The sequence below is a fragment of the Triticum aestivum genome, chromosome 4D, assembly GCF_018294505.1.
Source record: "Triticum aestivum cultivar Chinese Spring chromosome 4D, IWGSC CS RefSeq v2.1, whole genome shotgun sequence".
NCBI lineage: Eukaryota > Viridiplantae > Streptophyta > Magnoliopsida > Poales > Poaceae > Triticum > Triticum aestivum.
This window is the reverse complement of record NC_057805.1, coordinates 154,215,916-154,225,987: the sequence shown is the minus strand read 5'-3', so window position 1 is coordinate 154,225,987 and position 10,072 is coordinate 154,215,916.

Below are 10,072 nucleotides of genomic sequence, written 5' to 3'. Positions count from 1 at the left end.
CTCCTGCTCTCTTTTACTACATTAGGACAGCATCGATTCAACTGTTACATGCTGCGGTAGCTGAACCCCTTTTCCTCTGCATGACCTGTCATTGCCATAGTAAATAGATGAAACCCACTAGCATGAGTAGGATTTCTTTGAGCCCTGATGTGCCTACTCATTCATGCTTGTTTGTCATGCCTGCTACTGCTTAGAGTTGAGTCGGATCTGATTCATCGGGAATGAATTGGATTGGTGATGAACATGTCCTACTCTGTGTGAGCTAAGTGTGTGAACACGATTTGGTAAAGATAGCGGTGAGAGGCCATGTAGGAGTACATGGTGGGTTGTCTCACTGAAACCATCCTCAGGAACTGAGTTCTGTGTTTGTGATCCATGAAGAGCTACTACCACACATTGGGCCCTGAAATATGACCCCGCTCGACTTATTAGCCGCCCTTGTCCTCTGTCCAGGAGTTGCAACTAGTTTCTGGTGTCTATAGGATATGTGTTGGAGGCCGTGCATAGCGCTGACCCTAGGGGTGGGCGATGATGCGGTAGACACACCGTGGCCCAGTGTACTGGGCGCCCGTTTGGTGTCTCGGGAACCCTGCACACATCGTTTGGGGCTGTGAGCGAAACCCCGGCCGGATCTCCTCACGGATGGAACCTGAATAGGCGATAAACATGGACTAGAGACTTGTGTGGTTAGTTAGGTCGTGGTCTACACCCACGTCGGCTTTCGCTTGAAGTCTGCCGAGCACATGTCGTGTGCAGACGCTAAGTGGTGGAAACATGTGTGAAGAAGTACACCCCTGCAGGGTTATAAATGATCTATTCGAATAGCCGCGTCCACGGTAAAGGACTTCTGGGTTGCCTATAAAAGTTCATAGACAAGTGAAAGTGGATACTCAAAAATGCGCAAGATAAGCATGAGTGCTATGGATGGCGTTCTCGTAGGGAGACGGGAGCTGATCCCTAGTGGTGTATTGATATGGTGAATATGTGGACTCGTGTGCGCTACCTCAAAAGAGTTACTTGCAGACGTAGTTTAGGATAGCCACCGAGTCAAAGCTGGCTTGCTGCAGTTAACCTCCACCACCCCCCTTGTTGATACTGATGCATATGTAGTTAGTTCTGATGTAAGTCTTGCTGGGTACATTTGTACTCACGTTTGCCTATTTTATGTTTTTGCAGAGAGACTTCAGTATCGCTAGTAATACCGCATGAACTTCGACGTCTAGCTTGTTACCTCAGCTACGATCTTGTGCCCTCGGCAGGATCTGGTAGATAGTCAGGCTTCTCAGCCTTTTTCATTTGTAGATGTCTGTACTCAGACATGTTAAGCTTCCGCATGTGCTTTGACTTGTATGCTCTGAATGTTGGGTCATGATACCCATGTTTGTAATATCTCGCTCCTCGGAGCCTAATGAATAAATACTTTGAGTCGTAGAGTTTTGTTGTGATGCCATATTGTATTTACACATATCGAGCATATTGTGTGTATAAAATGCTTGGTATGTGTGGGATCCGACAACCTAGTTGTTTATCCTTGGTAGCCTCTCTTATGGGGAAATGTAGTCTTGTGCTTCCATGAGCCATAGTAGTCCGCTACAGCCCGGTTCACCGGAGTCCTTCTTGCCCAGCACTACTGCTTCGGAACACTTGACTGGCCGACATGTGATTCACTTCGTTCCTGTGTCTGTCTCTTTGGGGAAATGTCACGCGGTGACATCCAGAGTCCTGCCTAGCCTGCTACAGCCCGGTTCACCGGAGTCCTGTTAGCCCAGTGCTACAGCCCGGATTCGCACGCTGCTGACCGACATGTTTGATGTTGATTCATGTATGCTTGTCCCCGTAAGTTAGTGCCACTTTGGGTTCACGACTAGTCATGTCGGCCCGGGTTCTCTGTCATATGGATGCTAGCGACACTATCATGTACGTGAGCCAAAAGGCGCAAACGGTCCCGGGCCATGGTAAGGCGACACCCGTGGGAATACCGTGCGTGAGGCCGCAAAGTGATATGAGGTGTTACCGGCTAGATCGACATGACTTGGAATCGGGGTCCTGAAAGAGATCTACGAGCAAAAAAAGCACGTGAAAAACAGAGTGAAGTTCAAGTAGACATGCCGAGAAGTTCAAGTTCTTCACGAGGTGCATTTTCGAAGAATCTGTTTCGTGATACAGACAGAACAAATGATCCCGCCGTTTTCGATATTACTTGAAAACGGCTGGGAATCAGAGAAAACTATCAACATGAAAAAGTTTCGCATTTTCCGTAGCTTTTCAACGATATATTATTTGCCCCATTCTGGTAAATTTTGTAGAAATTACGGCGAAAATATGTTTTTAGACATTTTCTAAATTCACTTAAAACGGTCAGGAATTGGGAGAAACAATATATACCAAAACGTTTCGCATTAGTCAAGCTTTCCAGCGCCATATCATTTGCTGCATTCAGACGTACGGTTCAAAAATTAGCTCGAAAATACAAACTCGATGCAACTTGGACCGTTTTCTAAATTACTTTTAAACCGTTCGAAATTAGAAAATTTTAAACATGAAAAAAAAGTTGCGCATTTTCATAACCTTTCCAACGCCATATCATTTGCCTTAATTGGATTAGCCATTTACAAAAGACATAAAAAATACGAACTCGATTGTTCGGTTTGTAAAATTTTACAATTTTCCAAATTCCTTTTCAACCATAGGGAATTAGAGAAAACTTTCAACATATGGAAGAAGCGGTTTTACATCAGCTTTCCAACCCCATATTATTTGTCTCATTCCGATAAACTGTTTAGAAATACGATCAAAAATATGATTCATGTTTTTTGTATGAAGGAAAAACGGTTTTCAAAACTGCTCTTAAACCGCTTACATTTTGCCAAAAATTTAACTTGGGTCATGATACTGGTGTCCATAGCTTTCCAACAGTATATCGCAAGCCCCATTTGGGCAATGTTGGCGGAAGTTCAACCTAGCACACGGGGAAGTTCAGGTCGAACAACTCAGGTAGTAAAATTGCAACAGAGGCTTGTTTCATCACGACCCGAGAGCAAATCAGCCAATGAGCGAGATTTATATTTAAAACGGGCATTTAGTTGCTAAAAACCATTTGTAGATTACACTTACATCACATAGAACATGACTGACCAAAAAAATTCGCACGGGAGACAAGGTTGAGAAGATAGGCCGAAGGTCGAGTTCGTACAGAGGGAAGTTTAGGCCAGTTATTCAGGCAGTTCAGGTTGTGATCAGAATATTATTCTGATCCCGTGACTCCCGTGATCAGAATAGTGTTTATGTATATATATATATATATATATATATATATATAGGATTGGACTATTTTGTTACTCCCTAAGAGCAACTCCAACGCAAAGACCCAAACGGACACGGATTTTATACGTTTGTTGTCCGTTTGGGTCATGTGTCCGCCTAGGCAGACATGGGGCGGACAAAACGGACTGTGGATGCACCCAACGCACAGCCCTCAAGCGGACAAACGCAGCAGCCGAGTGAACTGAGTTGACCGCCGTGGACAGAGTTGACCGCAGCAGTCGAGGCCTGGGAGTCATCAGCAAAGCTCGCCGGTGCTGCCCCCACCTTGGCGAACCCCAGGTTGGAGAGGAACCCGTTGAAATCGGCGAAGCTCGCCGGCTGCGGCTGCCTTTTCCCGGCGTCGAGGAGCTGCAGCGCCCCCACCCTGGCGAACCCCAGGTTGGAGAGGAACCCATTGAATCGGATCCAGGAATCGAATCAGAACCCCAAGTTGGAGAGGAACCCCAGGCTCGATGCTGTGAAGGCGTCCATGGCGGCGGCGCAGCGAGAGGATGATGGGGACGACGGGGGCCGGCCGAGGCGCGAAGACTCGTGAGGGGCGGCGGATCCGCACGGGGCCGGATGGATCTGGCTGGCCGGCGCCGCATCTGGGCAACGGCCGACGGGGTTGGTGCAGCGGCGTAGGAGCTCGGGACGAGCGGGCGGCTGCGCGGGAGTTACGGACGAGCGGGCGGCAACGGTGGGGGCAGAATCGCTAGTGCGGGTCGCTGATGCGTGGGAACAGGCTGGACACGCGAGGACACGCGCGAGCGACGAGAGCGTCCGCGTTTGTCCGCGCTGACCCATTTGTGACTCAAATTTGGGCCCAGTTTGGGTCCAAACGGACAAGAAACGGACAACAGGCGGACGTCTTGTCCGCTCGGGTCGCCCGTTGGGCCATCTTTTCTGTCCGGATGACCCAAACGAACAAAATGGATCTCTCCCTTTGAGTTGCTCTAATAGAGCGCGATCACAAATTCTCATATCCAGCTGACCAGCTCCGAACTGGTACCGACCAAAAAGAAACAAAGAGAAAAAAAGGGTCACTCACCCGTACCCACCAACCTCCCGATCCCCAATCCCACCACCCCAACCCCGATCCCCCGTCACGCCGCCGCCTCCCCTACCTCCTTCCTCCTCCAGCGCCGCTCCCCCAGGCACCTCCCTCCTCTGGCGCCGCTCCCCGACCTCCTCCCTCCTCCCGCGTCGCGCCCCCGGCCTCCTCCCTCCTCTGGCCCCGCACCCCTGGTCGCCTCCCTCCCCCGGCCGCCTCCCTCCCCCGGCGCCGCTCCACCGGCCGCCTCCCTCCGCCGACGCAGCTCCACCGGCCTCCTCCCTCCCCCAGCGCTGCTCCCCCGCCGGCAACGAGACCGTCCCCCAGCGCTGCCAGCCTCCTTTCCCTCCACCCCGCAAGCTGGCCGCCACATCCAGGTGCCTGTACGCTACTGGCGCTCACCTTCCTTTCCTCTGATCTGCTCCCTCTTGGATCTGTGAACCGATGATACTTGACACACTGAACTGTCCGAAAAATTTCGTGATGTGTGATGTTGACCTGTCCAATATTGGAGAGGTATTTTATTTCATATATGTGAATTTGCTACTATTTTTGCGCGTGTTTTTCATCTTCATCTCTTATGTTTTCATGCATATTATGTGTCGTATGCACTCGGCAAAAAAATTGCAGGTTCATGTTTTGAAAATTTACAAGTTCAAAGACATAAACGTAAGATGTTCAGGATTTTTTTCAAAAAAAGAAGTTGTAGAAACGTCATACTATGTGTTCTACGGAGAGTTCATAGAAAAACATGAAAGCAGTGCGATGTTGTGTTAGAAAACCAGTTTGGTTGTGCTCTGTACAAAAGAAAAATACACTAGGTCTACCAGTTCATTGTGTATTTTATTATCAGATCATAATTAAGCATACACAAAAGTTCAATTTGTGTTATTCAAATAGTTCAGTTCATCAATTTTATATTGTATGACAATTTTCTGCATGGGGGATTTTTGCATCAGTTGGCCAAAAATTGCCAAACAATTCAGACTTTGTGAGCTTTAACATTGATTTTTTAGGAAAGGGAATTTTGTGTTTACTCACTGCCTGTAACAATGCATTTTTGTAGTGCTGGTAGTTGTCATTTTTTTGCAATCAGTTAGCTGGCTATCTTAGTTCAACTAGATAATCGTCTGAGTTAACTTTTTGTGCTCCCAGGGCCAACTTGTTAATGCAGATGTGTTCAATTGTGGTAAAGGTTTTGGCAGTAAATTATGCAAAAAAATTAAAAGTACTCAAGTTCAATTTGCAAACCAATAGTAGTCCTATAGTGCAACATGCATCAGCTTAAAAAATAGCAAACTTGACTTGAAGCAAGGAAACATAAATTGACAGCAAGGAAAATGCATCATCGTCGATTTGTTTCGCCTTTGTAATTTTTATTTTTATTTGGGGACTGAGTGACTGCAGTTTACTGAAGGATTTCGATATTCTGATGGTGTGCTTTCTTAGCAGAAGTTCAAGATGCTTGTTCAAATGTGATATATAACGAAAATGGTAAAAGATGAATTGTGTTTTCTCATAGAAAAATGATGCTCTGTAGGTGGTATAGCAGTTCGCCATGTATATCTGACATCCGTTCATAAAAGGACAAGTATGTACCGATGCTAGAAATGATGCTTTGTAGAATTTCTTCTAATCTAGTTCGAATTTGGTCTACTTGTGTAATTCTGTCAGTTCATGACAAGTATGTACCGATGCTAGAAATGTAGGTCATTTGTGAATCTTGCTTTTTCAGAGAGAAAAAGAGTTTGTGGTTGCATCACATGGTGTACTGAGCAACATATACATGGTGTAGTGAACAAACATAGGCATTCACATAAACATGCAGCAACTCCTCTTGCTATTCTCGTGCTTGTACTTGTTTATTCTCTTGCAATTTCTTTTTTAGTTCAGTTCAGACACTAAAAATTGGTTCTGTTACATTCTCTTATTTTAGTTCAGTTCAATTTCTAATTTTAGTTTAATTCAACTAGGTGTGTTTTCTGCAGATGGATTTAGTTCAGTTCAAAATCTAATTTTAGTTCGTTTCAGTTGGACGCCATGGGTAAACGCAGCGCCACCGGCCTCAAAAGGCCCTTCTCCCGCTATTGTCTCGATCTTCAACCGTTGTTGTTGTCGTCTGTATACCTCCTTCCCTGGTGAGCCCATGCTCTTCTTCTCTTGTCGCTCGAGCCGCCTGCACTTCTTTTCTCAGTTCAAAAATTCCCAAAGCATGAGTACTATGTATCAGGATACACCATGTTAGTTCTGTAAATTTCCATTATGCTTGTATGTCCAAAATATGTACAGTTACTGCTTTTGATTTCTTGTATGGCAGAGAAGTTACTCTGTTGTGGGATGACCTACAGGCTCCTTCTCCATGTCGACACAATTGTGAGAGCAACTTGCTACTGACCACGCAAGCTTTCTCAAGGAGCCGCTGATGTTTGCCCCAGTATAAGAAAATACCAAAAGGCCACAATCCTTCTAGTGTTATGAATTGTGAAGTAGCCGAAAGTTTAGAGTTGAGAGAACCTCAAGTTCATTAAAATTGAAAAACATTCAACTAAATTGCTCCTGTACTGTATTATTACCTTTGTTCCAAAAAAGTTGATGTGGTTTTAGTTAAATACATTGTAACTAAATTCTTTTCAAAACTTAATTCTTGTGTGTATGTGCTATGCATTGTTCAAGCTCTAGCATATAAGTTCAAAACACAAACTTTTCTCGGGAAGAAATTCAGTCAGTGAAACTATATAAACTATGCAAGTTTAGTGATGATGACACCGTCAATTCAGATGAGAAAACACATTTAAAATTAAAATCTACTCTTTTACTTCTATAAGTTCATGATCAACCCCGAGGTAGTTCAAATAATCTAGTCATATAAGTCGAAATGATCTATTCACTTGTATTATTTTGTGCTCACACTATTTACTATGTTGTGTGACATGTTGATGAAGATGTTGATTTTACAAAAGGATCAGTGAAGCATTGGGCAATGGACACACTATCTTCATGAGATGGTGTACTGCACAACATACTTCCATTAGTTGAAGATGATACATGGAGCAGTGACCGCTCAACAATTTTTTTGTGATAAATGTTATTATGATCTATTCTATGTATTATATTGTATGATCGGGAGAACTCAGAAGTTCATGTGTTGTCGGTGGAAAATTTCAAAACAGTTTGTTTAGTATGAACTTTTTTATCAAATGATAAACCTATGTTAATGAAAAACAGTAGTTGAGACGAGAGAAGTCCAAAACATCGTTGCAAAAAGAAACACATGATTTTTTTCTCTTTACTTTATGAGAAAATATCATTCAGCTCAGTAGTATATACAATGCAAGTTCGAGGACTATGATACCGTAAACCGAGGAAACCGTATCAAAGATAAACAGTAAAATCTAGTCTGTGAAAACACGCTCAGTATAAATCTATATGGCATCAGTTCAAGTACTACTTTTTCGGAACCATTTAAAACTACTCTATGAAAAATATATCAGTACCAATACACACATAAATCAGTACAAACATAGTCCAACACATCGTTGCAAAAAAAGTTGAGTTAAAAAAAACACATGAAAATTTTCTTTTCAAAAGAATATGATTCAGTTCACCATATAAACCATGCAAGTTCGGTGACTATGATATCGTGTACCATTGAAACGTTACTAGGAAAATCATCTAACGAAAAAACAGAGTATAAGTCTAGTCTATGAAAACACGCTCAATACAAAGCCATCCAAACATCCATTCAAGTACTCTCCTTTTGGAACCTTTCAAAAATACTCTGTGAAATATAAATTCAGTACGCACACGTACATAGTTCAGTACAAGTACTCTGCTTTTTTTGACGGAAAAACATCACGACGTGTGTCACCGTATTCAAAATTACTCATCAACGATTGCGAATTTGAGAAAACGTTCAACATGATTAAGTTTCGCATTTTCGATAGCTATCCAACGGTATATTTTTTGCCCCATTTCGGCAAACCTTTAAAAAAATCACGTCCAAAATCAAATTTGACCATATTCGAATTCGTTTTTAAACCGTAAGTAATTAAAAAAATATTTCTATACGAAAAAATTGTGCATTTTCCATAGCTTTCCAAAGCCGTATCATTTGCATCAATCTGACAAACCATTTGCAAAAAAACACGAAAATATATTTCTCCCAGAATTTCACCATTTTTCAAATTAATTTTAAATTGTATATAATTTTAAAAAAAGGTAGATATATGGAAGATGCGGATTTTTACCAGCTTTCCAACGCCATCTTATTTGCTCAATTCCGAAAAACCGTTTGAAAATTGAGTCCAAAATACGATTCGCATTTTTGGTTTTGAAAAAAACGGTTTTTTGAAACTGCTCTTAAACCGTGATGATTTTGCAAAATATTCCTATATATTTGTAATGTAGATGTCAAGAGCTTTCCAACAATATATTATACGCCCATTCCGACGAAAAGACGATCAGTTCGACGAGATGAACATCATCAGTACAACCGCATGAAACCGCGACGAAAAGACGATCAGTTCAAGTAGGGTAACAGAATAATATTCTGTTACGCGAAATAGAATAGCCTATATATATATATATATATATATATATATATATATATATATATATATATATATATATATATATATATATATATATATATATATATATATATATTAAGGAGCCATAAGCATAGAGGTGTTTTAAACTTTTACCATTTTTTGGGAACTATTTTCATTAAATGTCCATGCATTATTTTCCAATGTTTCTCTAGAATAGTAGACTATACCCTTCCTCTCATATACTGTGTAATATTCATGTTAGCATAGATAAGTCAATTTATTAAATTGAAGAGATTTTGTAGGAACTAATTATCCATGTACTTGTGCTTATGTAAAAGGCTGGCAACATCATACGTAAAGTGTGCATTTTAGTTCACTACTTGGATAATTTATTTGTAGACTATGTACTTGACCTCATCGTCATCGCTATCTTCATCATTTAATTATCTGTGGTCAATCTCTTTTTGTGACTCTTGAGAATGTTACGTATAGATGTCCACGTTTATATCGTTCCAACCGATCTTCCTTTCTTCCTTTTTAATATGATATTTTGCATGTAGTTTTTTGACCTCTTCCTAGTGTCTTTCCATAGCTATTTCATAAGTTAAGTGAGTGGTTCTCTCAGTTGGTAGCACAGTCTGAAATATTCATGCTTCTAGCTATACCTGACAATCTTCTTACCAGAAAATTGCACCACGTAGTTGCACTTGCCAGATGGCTCTATGAAGTTCAAAATTTTCATATCAGTACATTCGATGCTCAAGTTTCTTAGTTCTGGATCATTTAAATATTAATATTGGTTGTTCTTGTTCATACTAAAATTCAAACCTATACTTTTCGGGATGGATGGAGTACAACATACATATCTGATGATTTTTTTCTCTGTCCTTAGTTCTGATTCTATGCACCCTTTGTTACTTGTATATCCATTTGAGCGACAAGCTTTTTGGGATGGAGAGAGTACAACATACATATCTGGTGACTTTTTTTCTCTGTCCTCAATTTTGATGTTGTGCACCCGTTGTTACTTATAGTCCTTGGTTGCCATCCCTCTAGAAAAAACTAATCAGCAAGAAACTTGCCATCAGGCATGTGCTACAAAAGGAAAATTGAATAGGTTAGCTTGATCAATCTGGCGTCCACAACTTGCCGATTGCTCTTCGGC